Source organism: Caretta caretta, chromosome 7, assembly GCF_965140235.1.
Source record: "Caretta caretta isolate rCarCar2 chromosome 7, rCarCar1.hap1, whole genome shotgun sequence".
NCBI classification, from domain to species: domain Eukaryota; kingdom Metazoa; phylum Chordata; order Testudines; family Cheloniidae; genus Caretta; species Caretta caretta.
In genome coordinates, this window is record NC_134212.1 from 28249040 (window position 1) to 28260638 (window position 11599).

The following is an 11599-nucleotide window of genomic DNA, read 5'->3' on the forward strand; positions in this document are numbered from 1 at the left end:
TGACCACAGCTGCATTGCGAGTCATTAGAAAGCCCCCATTTAAAGAGACTAGCTGCACAGTTGCCCTATCCTGTTCAAACTGATTCAGAGATGAACACAGGTGGCTTGGCAGATCAAAACCAGGTAGACAGATGATGGGTCAGTGATGAGAGAGTGATTAATGACTGTCATCACTGACCATTTGTTGCACCAAGCAGATTCCACCATCGTGTCCTTTTTTGATGGCCGCTGCACATTGAGTGGATGTTTTCAGAGAACTATCCACAATGACTCCAAGATCTCTTTCTTGAGTGGGAACAGTTAATTAAACCCCACCCTTTTATATGTATAGTTGGGATTATGTTTTCCAATGTGCATTACTTTGCATTTATCAACAGTGAATTTCATCTGCTATTTTGTTTCCCAGTCACCCAGTTTTGTGAAAGCCTTTTGTAACTCTTCGCACTCTGCTTGGGACTTAGCTATCTTGAATAGTTTTGTATCATCAGCAAATTTTGCCACTTCACTGTTTACCCTTTTTTTCAGATCATTTATGAATATGCTGAATAGGACTGGTCCCAGTACAAACCCCTGAGGGACACCACAATTTACCGCTCTCCATTCTGAAAACTGACCATTTATTCCTACCCTTTGTTTCCTATCTTTTAAGCAGTTACCAATCCATGAGAGGACCTTCCCTCTTATCCCATGACAGCTTGCTTTGCTTAAGAGCCTTTGGTGAGGGACCCTGTCAAAGGCTTTCTGAAAATCTAAGTACACTATATCCACTGGATCCCCCTTGTCCACGTGCTTTTTGACCCCTTCAAAGAATTCTAGTAGATTGGTGAGGCATGATTTCCCTTCACAAAAACCATGTTGACTTTTCCCCAACAAATCATGTTTATCTATGTGTCTGACAATTTTATTCTTTACTATAGTTTCAACCAGTTTGCCTTGTACTGAAGTCACTTGCACCGACCTGTAATTGCCGGTATCATCTCTGGAGTTCTTTTTAAAAATTGGTGTCACATTAGCTATTCTCCAGTCATTTGGTACAGAAGCTGATTTAAATGATAGGTTACAAACTACAGTTAGCAGTTCTTCAATTTCACATTTGAGTTCCTTTAGCACTCTTGGGTGAATACCATCTAGTCCTGGTGACTTATTACTGTTTAGTTTATCAATTTGTTCTAAAATCTCCTCTAAAAACACCTCAATCTGCGACAGTTCCTCAGATTTGTCACCTAAAAGGAATGGCTCTGGTTTGAGAATTTCTCTCATCCTCAGCCATGAAGACTGATGCAACGAATTCATTTAGTTTCTCCACAATGGCCTTATTGTCACTGAGTGCTCCTTTAGCATCTCGATCGGCCAGTGGCCCCACTGGTTGTTTAGCAGGCTTCCTGCCTCTGAGGTACTTAAAAAAAAAAAGCTATAACTTTTTAACACTTCATTTGCCAGAGTTTATGCTCCTGTCTATTTTCCTCACCAGGATTTAACTTCCACTTTTTAAAGGATGCCTTTGTGTCTTCACTGCTTCTTTTATTTTGTTGTTTAGCCACGGAGGCATTTTTTTGGTTCTCTTACTATGTTTTTTAATTTGGGGTATACATTACCCCACTGCTGGGTAGTGGCTTCCATTGTTTAAGGTATCACTTCGGGCCATTTAATAACTCCATCATTTAGTAAAAAGAAAAGGAGTACTTGTGGCACCTTAGAGACTAACCAATTTATTTGAGCATAAGCTTTCGTGAGCTACAGCTCACTTCATCGGAGTGCCACAAGTACTCCTTTTCTTTTTGCGAATACAGACTAACACGGCTGTTACTCTGATCCCTCATTTAGTGTGAATGAAACGTGGCTACCATGCCCCTCAACTTCAAAGAGGCCTATGATTACCTATCAATCAAAAACACACTTGCTGGCAGCCAGCAACACGCTCCAGCAAAAGAGTACAGTGTGAATTACATAATAACTCAGCAGATTTTATGCTCATATTTCTTCCCTTCAGTTGAAGTAAGTAAGTATCCAAGAGAAACTGGACTAGAAGAAACAGGCACTTATTTAATACTGGATATTATGTTCAGTGTTAGAATGTTTTATCTGTATCTTTGGCTTATTTATAGTTACTCCTATATTTGTGAAAGTTTAGCAAGAAGTCTCTCTGCAATGTGACCCCATATTAGCTTGGGAAGGCACTGTGGTCCAATAAGAGTTAGCATTCTTTTCTTCCTCTTTTGCATGGGAAGTTTATAAAAGACTCTTTTGTGTGAATGTGGGAGCGTGGGGGAAGGGAGAGTGTGACTTAGAGTATGCTACAGACAGATGCTGGAAAATAAGTTTTCTACTAGTAAGTGAAAAAGGCTGTGTGAATGAAATGGAAACCCTGCCAAGAAGAGAGTTTGTTCCCCCTGGTTTCAGGAGAAGTTTTCCACAACAAAAACTAAAAGGAGGCAGTTCTGGTTAAGTGAGTTTGTTACATTCTGCAAGCATTTTAAGAGTTGTAGAAGTAGTTCTAAATATGACTGCCTTTTCAATGCAAAACAAGAGAAGCTTTTTTGAGGGATAAACTATATGATAACATTGCGAGTAAGTATTAATCCTTTGTAAGAATGTATGCTACTTCTATAAATCCATGAGGGACCCTCACTTGTGGAGAGTCTACTAGACTTGACTGTGCTATGCAGATTAAATAAATTATTGTTAAAGGTGACCTGCAAAGTTTGAAATTTTATTTGCTCCTTTACAACCTATAATAAAAGTTTTTGTAAAGTTTCTTTTCCTGCTTGTTTTTTTATGTTAGCAATATCAGAAAGATCAAGTCTTATCTAACTTTCTTCCCCCTAGTTGACTCATTAGGTAACTAAAAAACCTATTTGCTGACCTCAACTGAAGGGACAAAGGTGTGAGAATCTTTATCAGAGCTTTTCTTTCAAGTCTTTTTCAGGACTTTAAGTTAAATAGTGTAACAGTCAGCCTGACATTTCCTTCCCCTAACAATTGTTCAAATTTTAATCTTGTCTTTTGCATGTCATCCTCTTGCTAATCTTCAGGTATCTGTCCATGCCTCCAGCAAAAATAGGGCACACAAAGTGAAAAAATTCTAATGTAAAAAGACAAACAAAAAAAAGCTTTAAAACACCTTTGGGAAAAGCCCTGGCATTTGTATTTTATTTTTATTTATTTTACCTGTATAATACCTCTGTAATGTCTTTTCTTGTTGTACTTGATATTTTTAATAAAAAAAGAATGGACCAAACTCACACTTTGTAGTAAATTTTTAGAATATGCCTTTCAGACCTGATTGTGTACCATACATATAGTATCTGTGGAATTTCATAACTGCTCAATATCAGTCTAACATCAGTCAGCCTATTGTGACATTACAGTCCATTATGCTTTTGCTCCATAATCATGGCAATCAACTATTAATAATTCAGTCTACTTATCCTTGTGTTGCCAGAATATGTCAAAAAGAAAAGGAGTACTTGAGGCACCTTAGAGACTAACCAGTTTATTTGAGCATAAGCTTTTGTGAGCTACAGCTCACTTCATCGGATGCATACTGTGGAAAGTTTAGAAGATCTTATTATATACACACAAAGCATGAAAAAATACCTCCTCCCACCCCCTCTCCTGCTGGTAATAGCTTATCTAAAGTGATCACTCTCCTTACAATGTGTATGATAATCAAGTTGGGCCATTTCCAGCACAAATCCAGGTTTTCTCACCCCCCGCCCCACACAAACTCACTCTCCTGCTGGTAATAGCTTATCTAAAGTGACCACTCTCCTTACAATGTGTATGATAATCAAGGTGGGCCACTTCCAACACAAATCCAGGTTCCCCACCCCACACACACACACAAACAAACTCACTCTCTGTACATTGGTCAAACTGGACAGTCTCTACGTATCTCTCCGACACCACCTGCATAGCCATTCGTTGACTTCCACAATTCGACAGTTTCTAACCAGGCCTTTTCCTTCCATGGGAAGGATGGACAAGAACACCACTTGCACATCAAACTCCTTTATCCTTCTTCCCAGAGCCACGTAGTCTGCAGTGATCCGCTCAAGGTCATTCTTGGCAGTATCATTGGTGCCCACGTGGAGAAGCAGGAAGGGGTAACAATCCGAGGGCTTGATGATTCTCGGCAGTCTCTCCGTCACATCGTGAATCCTAGCTCCTGGCAAGCAGCAGACTTCTCGGTTTTCCCTCTCCACCCCCCTGCAGCCCAGTCCGCATGACCTAGTAGTCATAAATGTTAGCAGATTTTGTATCATGGTGGTTGGGTGATCTCCTGTCACATAAAAGATATGAACACTGTTTATTTCTCAGCAGTGGTGATGGAGGGGCTGGTTTTTCTCATACATGGGTTTTATAATGGTATAACTGAGTTGACTTCAGTGGAGTTACCCCTGATTTTACTCCCATCTGAAAAGAAAATCAGGACCTGAATGTATTATATAAACTAATTCCTCACTTTGGCCACTGATGAAGATGAGGGAAAAATCTAAGGGGAGGCTTAGTTTTAAGCAGTGCCGGAAAAATAATTTTTAAAATGTGCTCTAAAAATGTCAAGTGTATTGTAAAAGAAATACGTTCCTGATCATTGTGAGTTTGATAGTCTTCAGTTCTACAGTAATTGAAAATAACAGCTATGACTGGTGTTGGTGAGAATGTAAAGCTGACCATTTATAGTAAGAGCAGGGAATAAGCCACTGATGATTCAGTCAGATGTTTCTGTTCTGTTGAAACTAATGGAGAAATGGATGGAACATTCCTTGTTTGACATAGACCAAGATGAATATGCTTTCTGTTCAGTGATATTTTTATTTTTAATGGAATGTTATAGGTGATTAGTTTCTTTTTTTGATGAACTACTTTTATGGTTCTGAAAAAAAAAAACCCCTACCAAGTATTTCCTTTAGAAATACAGACTCCTGCTGTGTACGTGCATTAATGTTTTCCATTAACATTTGGTAAGAAAGTTCAGGGCCAGAACTTGTGACTCCATTGACTTCAATATAGCTATGTCAATTTATGCCACCTCTGTACCTCTCTCAGAGTACACTTGGTTCTAATTTTCCATTACAACAAATGAATAATAGCTATTGATGGTAGTGAGAGTTGTTTATGTATAGCCCCTGCAGAACAGACCCTATTATCCTGATTCTGCAGGACATCATGAGTTGGTGAGTTGAACAATAAGTAACTTATCTCGTAAGCACTGACATATTCTGGTTTCAGAGTAACAGCTGTGTTAGTCTGTATTCGCAAAAAGAAAAGGAGTACTTGTGGCACCTTAGAGACTAACCAATTTATTTGAGCATAAGCTTTTGTGAGCTACAGCTCACTTCATCGGATGCATACTGTGGAAAGTTTAGAAGATCTTATTATATACACACAAAGCATGAAAAAATACCTCCTCCCACTCCCCTCTTCTGCTGGTAATAGCTTATCTAAAGTGATCACTCTCCTTACAATGTGTATGATAATCAAGTTGGGCCATTTCCAGCACAAATCCAGGTTTTCTCACCCCTCCCCCCCCCCCACACAAACTCACTCTCCTGCTGGTAATAGCTTATCTAAAGTGATCACTCTCCTTACAATGTGTATGATAATCAAGGTGGGCCACTTCCAACACAAATCCAGGTTCCCCACCCCACACACACACACACAAACTCACTCTCTGTACATTGGTCAAACTGGACAGTCGCTACGTAAAAGAGTAAATGGACACAAATCAGATGTCAAGAATTATGGCATTCGTGGACTGGTCGGAGGGCACTTCAGTCTCTCTGGTCGCGCAGTTGCAGACATGGAGGTCAGTTTTACAACAAGGGAACTTTGGGTTCAGGCTCCAGTGAGGGACTGCTGGATTGGAATTCATTTGCAGATTGGATGCAGTTGGCTTGGGTGGAGACTGGGAGTGGCTTAGTCGTTGTGCGGGGTGGCCTGTTTCCCCTTGTTTTTTCCTGCCCCCCCCCCGACATTCTTGTTAAACCCTGGATTTGTGCTGGAAATGGCCCACCTTGATTATCATACACATTGTAAGGAGAGTGATCACTTTAGATAAGCTATTACCAGCAGGAGAGTGAGTTTGTGTGTGTGGGGGGGAGGGGTGAGAAAACCTGGATTTGTGCTGGAAATGGCCCAACTTGATTATCATACACATTGTAAGGAGAGTGATCACTTTAGATAAGCTATTACCAGCAGAAGAGGGGAGTGGGAGGAGGTATTTTTTCATGCTTTGTGTGTATATAATAAGATCTTCTAAACTTTCCACAGTATGCATGATACAAAATCTGCTAACATTTATGACTACTAGGTCATGCGGACTGGGCTGCAGGGGGGTGGAGAGGGAAAACCGAGAAGTCTGCTGCTTGCCAGGAGCTAGGATTCACGATGTGACGGAGAGACTGCCGAGAATCATCAAGCCCTCGGATTGTTACCCCTTCCTGCTTCTCCACGTGGGCACCAATGATACTGCCAAGAATGACCTTGAGCGGATCACTGCAGACTACGTGGCTCTGGGAAGAAGGATAAAGGAGTTTGATGTGCAAGTGGTGTTCTTGTCCATCCTTCCCGTGGAAGGAAAAGGCCTGGTTAGAAACTGTCGAATTGTGGAAGTCAACGAATGGCTATGCAGGTGGTGTCGGAGAGAAGGCTTTGGATTCTTTGACCACAGGATAATGTTCCAGGAAGGAGGAGTGCTAGGCAGAGACAGGCTCCACCTAATGAAGAGAGGGAAGAGCATCTTCGCAAGCAGGCTGGCTAACCTAGCAAGGAGGGCTTTAACTAGGTTCACCGGGGGAAGGAGACCAAAGCCCGGAGTTAAGTGGGGAAGTGGGATACTGGGAGGAAGCACGAGCAGGAGCGTGCGAGAGGGGAGGGCTCCTGCCTCATACTGAGAAAGAGGGATGATCAGCAAGTTATCTTAAGTGCCTATACACAAATGCAAGAAGCCTGAGAAACAAGCAGGGAGAACTGGACGTCCTGGCACAGTCAAGGAATTATGATGTGACTGGAATAACACAGACTTGGTGGCATAACTCACATGACTGGAGTACTGTCATGGATGGATATAAACTGTTCAGGAAGGACAGGCAGGGCAGAAAAGGTGGGGGAGTTGCACTGTATGTAAGGGAGCAGTATGACTGCTCAGAGCTCAAGTATGAAACTGCAGAAAAACCTGAGAGTCTCTGGATTAAGTTCAGAAGTGTGAACAACAAGGGTGATGTCGTGGTGGGAGTCTGCTATAGACCACTGGACCAGGGGGATGAGGTGGATGAGGCTTTCTTCCGGCAACTCACGGAAGTTACTAGATCGCAGGCCCTGGTTCTCATGGGAGACTTCAATCACCCTGATATCTGCTAGGAGAGCAATACAGTGGTGCACAGACAATCCAGGAAGTTTTTGGAAAGTGTAGGGGATAATTTCCTGGTGCAAGTGCTGGAGGAACCAACTAGAGGCAGAGCTCTTCTTGACCTGCTGCTCACAAACCGGGAAGAATTAGTAGGGGAAGCAAAAGTGGATGGGAACCTGGAAGGCAGTGACCATGAGATGGTCCAGTTCAGGATCCTGACACAGGGAAGAAAGGAAAGCAGCAGAATACCTGGACCCTGGACTTCAGAAAAGCAGACTGACTCCCTCAGGGAACTGATGGGCAGGATCCCCTGGGAGAATAACATGAGGGGGAAAGGAGTCCAGGAGAGTTGGCTGTATGTTAAAGAATCCTTATTGAGGTGACAGGGACAAACCATCCTGATGTGTAGAAAAAATAGTAAATATGGCAGGCAACCAGCTTGGCTTCACAGTGAAATCCTTGCTGATCTTAAACGCAAAAAGGAAGCTTACAAGAAGTGGAAGATTGGACAAATGACCAGGGAAGAGTATAAAAATATTGCTCGGGCATGCAGGAGTGAAATCAGGAAGGCCAAATCACACCTGCAGCTAGCAAGAGATGTTAAGAGTAACAAGAAGGGTTTCTTCAGGTATGTTAGCAACAAGAAGAAAGTCAAGGGAACTGTGGGCCCCTTACTGAATGAGGGAAGCAACCTAGTGACAGAGGATGTGGAAAAAGCTAATGTACTCAATGCTTTTTTTTGCCTCTGTCTTCACGAACAAGGTCAGCTCCCAGACTACTGCACTGGGCAGCACAGCATGGGGAGGAAGTGACCACTTCTTTCTCCACAGAGGGCTGGTTCGGGACTATTTAGAAAAGCTGGACGAGCACAAGTCCATGGGGCCGGATGTGCTGCATCCGAGAGTGCTAAAGGAGTTGGCGGATATGATTGCAGAGCCATTGGCCATTATCTTTGAAAACTCATGGTGATCGGGGGAAATCCCGGACGACTAGAAAAAGTCTAATGTAGTGCCCAACTTTAAAAAAGGGAAGGAGGAGGATCCTGGGAACTACAGGCCAGTCAGCCTCACCTCAGTCCCTGAAAAAATCATGGAGCAGGTCCTCAAGGAATCAATTCTGAAGCACTTAGAGGAGAGGAAAGTGATCAGGAACAGTCAGCATGGATTCACCAAGGGCAAGTCATGCCTGACTCTCATCTAATTGCCTTCTATGTCGAGATAACTAGCTCTGTGGATGAGGGGAAAGCAGTGGACGTGTTGTTCCTTGACTTTAGCAAAGCTTTTGACACTGTCTCCCACAGTATTCTTGCCAGCAAGTTAAAGAAGTATGGGCTGGATGAATGGACTATAAGGTGGATAGAAAGTTGGAAAGATTGACGGGCTCAACGGGTAGTGATCAATGGCTCCATGTCTAGTTGGCAGCTGGTATCAAGTGGAGTGCCCCAAAGGTTGGTCCTCAGGCCGGTTTTGTTCAATATCTTCATAAATGATCTGGAGGATGGTGTGGATTGCACCCTCAGCAAGTTTGCAGATGACATAAAACTGGGAGGAGAGGTTGATTCGCTGGAGGGTAGGGATAGGATACAGAGGGCCCTAGACAAATTAGAGGATTGGGCCAAAAGAAATCTGATGAGGTTCAACAAGGACAAGAGCAGAGTCCCGCACTTAGGACGGAAAAATCCCATGCACCACTACAGACTAGGGACCGAATGGCTCGGCAGCAGTTCTGCAGAAAAGGACCTAGTGGTTACAGTGGACGAGAAGCTGGATATGAGTCAACAGTGTGCCCTTGTTGCCAAGAAGGCCAATGGCATTTTGGGATGTATAAGTAGGGGCATTGCCAGCAGATCGAGGGACATGATCATTCCCCTCTATTCGACATTGGTGAGGCCTCATCTGGAGTACTGGGTCCAGTTTTGGGCCCCACATTACAAGAAGGATGTGGAAAAATTGGAAAGAGTACAGCGGAGAGCAACAAAAATGATTAGGGGACTGGAACACATGACTTATGAGGAGAGGCTGAGGGAACTGGAATTATTTAGTCTACAGAAGAGAAGAGTGAGGGGGGATTTGATAGCAGCCTTCAGCTACCTGAAGGGGGGTTCCAAAGAAGATGGAGCTAGGCTGTTCTCAGTGGTAGCAGATGACAGAACAAGGAGTCATGGTCTCAAGTTGCAGTGGGGGAGGTTTAGGTTGGATATTAGGAAAAACTTTTTCACTAGGAGAGTGGTGAAACACTGGAATGTGTTACCTAGGGAGGTGGTGGAATCTCCTTCCTTAGAAGTTTTTAAGGTCAGGCTTGACAAAGCCCTGGCTGGGATGTTAGTTGGCGATTGGTCCTGCTTTGAGCAGGGAGTTGGACTAGATGACCTCCTGAGGTCTCTTCCAACCCTGATATTCTATTCTAAAGACAAATTATAAAGTTTCTCTTCCTCAAACTCCATGTTCAGGTGGATTTTGCCACCTAATACTGTGGTAGCTCCAGGAACTCTGTCTTCTGGTGTATCATTATCATAAAGAACAACCAAAACTTCAGACATATAACCATCTGAGCTGAAAACCAACACTTTGCCAGGGAAGTAATAGCAGCACTCATGCAACCCAGCTGCTAAGAAATATCAACACCCAAACTATTATGCTGGCCCCTCCTCAGCACTCAAGCCTTACCTCCTCCCTCATTCCACTGTCTCCCAGAGCTGTGTCTAAAGATAGCAGGGCAGAAGCTGTACTATTGCAAATGTCACCATTCCACTGTTTGCTTTAATATATACTTTGAAATGAACAAAGATTGGCAGGCACACCTGTTTTTACATGCAGATGTGATCACAAGTATTTAAGAAAAACTTTAATGCCCAAAATCTGCTCTCATTCACAGAAATCTATAAGGTTGGACATGGATGTTGGAAAGCAGAATTTATCCTTAACTTATACATTTAATATACTAAAATATAACTTTAGATCTTATTTAAGAGTCTGTTTCTAAATGTCTATAGTCTTATAATATTTTACACTTAGGTGCACCTTTCATCATAAAGGAACCTAAAATCCTTCATCAATTATGTACATGACATACAACAGCAGAGAAGTGCAGCCACCTTTGAGGTTTGGCATGTGACAAAACAACAACATTCAGTACACTACACAACAGTAAGTGATGTCCATTTTTACCAAGGACACTGCGGCAAACCAGTATTTTTATGGAAAATGCCAAGGTGTTTTTACTTTATTTATCTTGGTATTTATATGCCCATTACAGTGGTATCTGAGCACCTCACAAAGATTATAGGTAATGGATTTATTCTATAACAACCCTATAGGGAATTTATTATCCCCAATGTACTGACTCAGTGTGTCCGGGGTCCCAGTGGGGAGCCAGCTGAGGTCACTCAATTAGGGTGAACTGCAAAGAATGGGGTAGACAATCCCCATAAAGCTGGTGAATATTCCAATACTTAGATTCACCAAGCCAGCATAAAACAGCTTCTTTATTACCTTAAAAAGAAAAGGAGTACTTGTGGCACCTTAGAGACTAACCAATTTATTTGAGCATGAGCTTTCGTGAGCTACAGCTCACTTCATCGGATGCATACTGTAGAAACTGCAGAAGACATTATATACACAGAGACCATGAAACAATACCTCCTCCCACCCCACTCTCCTGCTGGTAATAGCTTATCTAAAGTGATCATCAAGTTTAGATAAGCTTTAGATAAGCTTATCATCACTTTAGATAAGCTCTTACCAGCAGGAGAGTGGGGTGGGAGGAGGTATTGTTTCATGGTCTCTGTGTATATAATATCTTCTGCAGTTTCCACAGTATGCATCCGATGAAGTGAGCTGTAGCTCACGAAAGCTCATGCTCAAATAAATTGGTTAGTCTCTAAGGTGCCACAAGTACTCCTTTTCTTTTTGCGAATACAGACTAACACGGCTGTTACTCTGAAACCTGTCTTTATTACCTTACTGGTTACTCAGAAGTCCAGACAACACAGTGATCCTTAGAGTGATCCAGCCTCAGGCTTCCATCCAGGTACCCACATCAAACGTGATGAAAATTTCTGCAAATCTTTATTTCATCACATAAAAGAACAGGTTCTACCAATCCCAAAGGATATGACACATTACCTCCCAAGCTAATAATGAATGTTTCAGACCTTACCCAAATACACGCTACAGCCAATTCTTACTAACTAAACTAAAATTTATTAAAAAACAAAAGAGAGTATGGTTAAAAGATCATTATACATAC

The 11599-nt window shown here is 42.3% G+C and overlaps 1 protein-coding gene across 7 annotated transcripts in view; it reads right to left on the bottom strand.

The window, feature by feature from the left end:
* The window catches only part of IL17RB (interleukin 17 receptor B), a 40584-nt gene that overhangs the window by 25211 nt on the left and 3774 nt on the right, over positions 1–11599 (bottom strand). The gene's annotated exons all lie outside the window — the stretch shown is intronic.